Genomic DNA, 4,695 nt, shown 5'->3' on the forward strand with positions numbered 1-4,695 from the left:
ATGCATGCTTCTGTCATGTGTGCTAACCGTGAAGTCCTTGTGGTATAGATGTTCTAATAACTTCCGACTATGTTGCGACATATGCAGGTTCTTCATTGCAATTGAATCTTTATTTAGTTTGTTGCGCCTCAGTACATAGTTAGATGTAATTTGCTCTATTCTAGCTTTTTTTACTCCATGTTTGCATATTCCTGCCTTTCTCGTGCGCAAGTTTTTTTGCCTTTTGTGCTGCTCCATATTTGCATATTTTCCTCCCTTGTGTTTTTTTGCAATTATGTTGTATCTTTAATTCTTATATTTTGCTGATAGGCTTCAGGATGCCTTTTTAGTTTTTTCTGTTTGTATTCATTGGTCATCCGTGTGTACCGTTCTCTATCTCTTTTCCTTCTTTGTTCCTTAGCACCCATGACTGGGGATTACTACCCAAATTGATTTATGCAGGTTTTCTGTAATGTAGGAATCTGGCACCTCCTCTTGGATGGAGGGCCTCGGCTCCCCGGGGCGATGCGGCTTGGGCGGTAGGCTGCGCCGGCGGGCCCTGGTGGGCAGCCTCCCACGGCGTGCGGGCGGCGTGGAGGCTGCAGACGAAGGTGTTGTGGCGGCTCCTCGCAGTCCGTCATTGCTCCCTGAAGAAGCTCCGCCCCACTCCGATCTGCCCCGATCCGTGACAGAGTCGGCCCCTAGTGGCTGCTGTCGTCGTTCCTTGGTGCTGGCTGGACGGATCTGGCGAGTGGGTGTGGTTCCGGGGTAAACCTCTGGCCGGCGCGGTGGCCTCCTCGAAGTCAACGCCTTTCGCGCCGATCCCCTTCCTGGAGGCTTTGGGGGTGGATCCTCTCCCTCCCGCCTCCTCCTCGAGCTATGGCGAAAGCTAATGTTCCTCCGATCTGGGCATCGACGACATCGTGGTGTTGTGCTCCTTCTTGAAGGGGGTGGCTGGGAACTGCTCTTGGTGCCGGGGCTGCTGGTGGCGTGGTGGCGTTTAGTGATGGCCTGCCTTTCTTGCTGCATCCTGCTTGGCTTCGCCTGATGCTATCTGATGCCTCTTCGGTCTTCTTCATGGTGATGTACCTTCGCTCGACAACTCACGTCCGGTGCTTCGCACCGCCGCTGCCGGTGAGGGTGCTCGCTTGGTTGGTCATCCGTGTTCGTGGGTACGCTCCTCCTACTTCTCCTGTGGCAGCTCGGTCACCTTGTGTTGGGTTCTTGTGGGAGCCACTCTGTCGATCGCCGGTGTGGCACCCATCGAGCCTTGGTGAAAGGGTAGTGGCCCTTTGCGACGGCGGAGCCAACTCAAGTGTTGCCCAAGTTTGGTATGTGGATGCAGCCGGCGCTCGACGGTTGCACGGTGGTGCCTGGCTTTCGTCTCCTTAGTTGGCTAGTTGGTGTGGGTGTAGTGTTGTGTTGGTCATTGGCATCGCCGCATAGTGCTTTGGCCCTATGGTGCTGCCGCTGTGTTGTCTACCTTGTGTTATGTATCCTTCTTTCCGCCTTACTTGTTTCGACTCCTTGTAATTTTGTGCCTCGGTAATCCTGACCAGCTGATGGCTTTGTTAATTCAAAGTCGGGCTAAATTCGAGCTTTTCTCGGACTCGGGCAACGCCTTTTCTCTAAAAAAAGGATATGACAACTTCTGTAATTATCTTTGTTTAAGAAAGTAAGCTAGTTCACTAAAGTAGGTTATTTTTGTTTACGGAGTATATTCTTTTGTTTAAATAGTATTTTGTACTGTGGTATCCGAAAACATAGTGTCTTTTAAGCATGAGTGAGTTAATAAATGACCGTGCATGTGTAGCTAGTGTCAATTTATTTTAGATGAGTCATATTGAACCATAAAAGGAAAACTGATTTGAAGAACAAACATATATATGTGCACGTCCTTGTAATGCACTCGGAGATTTTTAAAGGTCAACAACATGCGCGCTAGCTAACACGCGTCAGGTGACTTTCAGAAAGAAATAACACATGTCATGTGGTTTAGAAGAAACCAGACTCAAGCATCGTCGCAGCTTATCTCCTCAGTTTTGCTGGCTGTCCCCAAGTTATGTCCATATCCCAACCCCATGACCTCCCGGGACACGCCGCCGCTACCGCCTGCCGCCCCACGACCGCCGCTGCCGCCTGCCGCCCACCGCGGTCGGGAACCGGCCCCCCAGCTTGACGAACGCGCTGGGATCCTTCCTTCCGCGCGTCCCCCGCACGCAGCCGAATCCCCCACTCCACCGGCCATGGCGCAGGCACACACCCGCTCGCCATGGTGGGCTCTTCTCCAGAGGAGCTGGCTCCGGCCCGCTAGAGGCCGCCATTGAGGTCAGCTCTGTCTTTCCTCCCCCGCTCGAGGCCGCCGTCGCTCCATCTCCAGCACCGACGGCCAACTCTGTTTCTCCTCCTAGCTGGAACCCCTTTCTGTTAGGCTGCAGGCTGACATCTCTATTTTCTTCTGAATGCAGGCTGCAGCAGTCTCAGTTTTCTTCAGATCCTCCTAGATGTGGGCACACAAATGCTTCAGATCGGCTCTCTCTGTCCTCCCGCTCAGGGGGCTGCAGTAGCTTGTCCAGTGTGGCGCGGAGGCCGGCGGCGACGACCTCGTGGCTCTTGGCGACGCCAAGCCACGCCCGGTCCTCTGTCATCATCTGTCGGAGCCTCTCCTCCAGTTCGCCGTTGCGGTAGCGCGCGCACTCCAGTTCAACCACTACGGCCTGAAGCCGCCCCGCCGCAGCGTGCTCCACACCAGCCAACACCGCCCTCGCGTGTCGCCGGCTCGCCGCAACGCCTTGGTCCGCCGCGCCCTCCAACGCCCGTCGCTACGCCTCGGTCCGCGCGCTACAACGCCCGCCGCGACGCCTCGCCCCATTCCTGGGCTCGGGCGGCGCGGACGCGCGCCGCGACGCATCCCCCTGCCTTGGCTTATTCGGCGTCGACGCCGGCGGCAAGCGGCGGGGCGTACTTGGCGGTTCAGTGGAGGCAGGCAATGGATAAGTGGTGGAGGTGGCCAGTGGTGGCAGGTTTTTTTTGCAAAAAACGAAACGTTATCCAGATTTAAGTAGGACCGCGGGTTAATTTCTAAGAAACAGGGGGACTTGTTTGCAAAACAACCAATGACGGACGACCAGAAGCGATCGCTGGTTTATTAGTAGGGAAAGATATATATAACACTTTCACAAAAAGAACCCCCCTTTAGGAGTAGACATAAAAACAGATAAAGTGGAAAAAAATCTAAAAAGCAAGAAAAGTTCCTAAATCGGATTTCAGGATACACTTATTTGGGCTGGCCCATTTAGCCTTATTGGGTCCTCTATTCATCGAATCCGGACCTATTAGGGTTTCACGTTGCGCTTTTATATTCGACCAATCCTCCGTCTCAAACCCACCCCCTTCGTCGCCGCCGCCTGTTTCATCTTCGATTTGAGGTTCGTAGATGCGACTTTCTTCCGAGTACTTTTTCGCCTACTCCCTCCATCCAGATTCTGACGTTAGATTTGTCAATTGAAGTTGCGCAATAGGAGTAGGATTGTGGATGAATTAGTTATTACTTATTTTACAACGGATTATTCTGATCTCGGGATCTGTATTCCTGTTGACCCCATCTATATTCCTGTTGGTGGCAGGCTCTTTGCTCTTGCTGCTGGCTCATTCCAGCTGCTCTATCCGCCGCCAGAAGATGAGTCTGACTGGGATGACTTTGTGTGTACGTGGCACACCCTCCCGGAGCCGCCTTTTTTGCACGAACTTGTAACTTGCTGTGCTGTGCATAGCGATCAACACACCATCTTTGTCAGCACAGGAGAGCATGACCCTGCCACCTTCAGCTTTGACACGGAGATGGAAGGTGATGGTGAGTGGAAGCGTCATGGCCGCTGGAGGATGCCGTTCATTGGCCGTGCTTACTTTGTCCCTGAGTTGGATCTCTGGGTTGGGCTTGGCAAACACAGACGGATCTTCGCAATTGATGTGGTATCTGAAGAACCTGATGCTGTGCATGTTGAGCGTTATGTGGACCTTCCCTTTAAGGTGTGCGTGGACAAACCGAGCTGCTGCCATTTTACAGATCAGGAGCCCATCGGAGCCACCCTCCTTAGCATGGGTGGTGGGAGCACTTTTTGCCTCCTTGAGTACTTCGGTGTGAATGAGATGGAGCGTATCATGCGATTGATGACATTTTCTCTCAAATATGACAAGTATGGAGACCTGACGATGGGCAAAAGCATCCAGACTCGGTACAACAGGGTGCCATCTGAAGTTAGTTTGTCGACGCTTAAGACTCCGGTGGCTTTCTGGATGTAAAAACCGTGGTAATGTTTGGTTGATGTAACCCCAGGTTGTAGTTGTGAGGAGTTAGTGATCTTGTTGTTTTGGTGTGTACTACCATCTCAATTAGTAGTTATGTAACTTAGACTGAGATATTGCTGTTATTTTCTAGTACGTCTTTTGTTGTTTGGGTATAATTTCCGTGTGTACTTTTATTTTTTGAAATGGATTTCTGTGTGTACTTTGGTAGTTTAACTGTTAAGATTAATTAACTAAATGTTAATTAAGGTTAGTCCCCACCCTTCCCTTTGGCAACCGCAGCACGGTTGCTCCTGGAGGGGTTGTTGAATCATATATCAGCATGCTCTTGGCAGAGCGACACACTCTCCGGCGACGCACTACCACACATCGAGTCGCATCGCGACGATGGCACAACGCTCCTTCCTCCGC

At 52.1% G+C, this 4,695-nt stretch overlaps 1 long non-coding RNA gene across 1 annotated transcript; it reads left to right on the plus strand.

The window, feature by feature from the left end:
- The first annotated feature begins 1,873 nt into the window (after nucleotides 1-1,873).
- LOC123188294 (uncharacterized) lies at nucleotides 1,874-4,494 on the plus strand. Its single transcript, XR_006494500.1, has 2 exons — nucleotides 1,874-2,307; nucleotides 2,448-4,494. It is a non-coding gene; the product is annotated as an uncharacterized lncRNA (long non-coding RNA).
- Nucleotides 4,495-4,695: the final 201 nt, after the last annotated feature.

Source organism: Triticum aestivum, chromosome 2A (assembly GCF_018294505.1).
Source record: "Triticum aestivum cultivar Chinese Spring chromosome 2A, IWGSC CS RefSeq v2.1, whole genome shotgun sequence".
Classification (NCBI taxonomy): Eukaryota; Viridiplantae; Streptophyta; class Magnoliopsida; order Poales; family Poaceae; genus Triticum; species Triticum aestivum.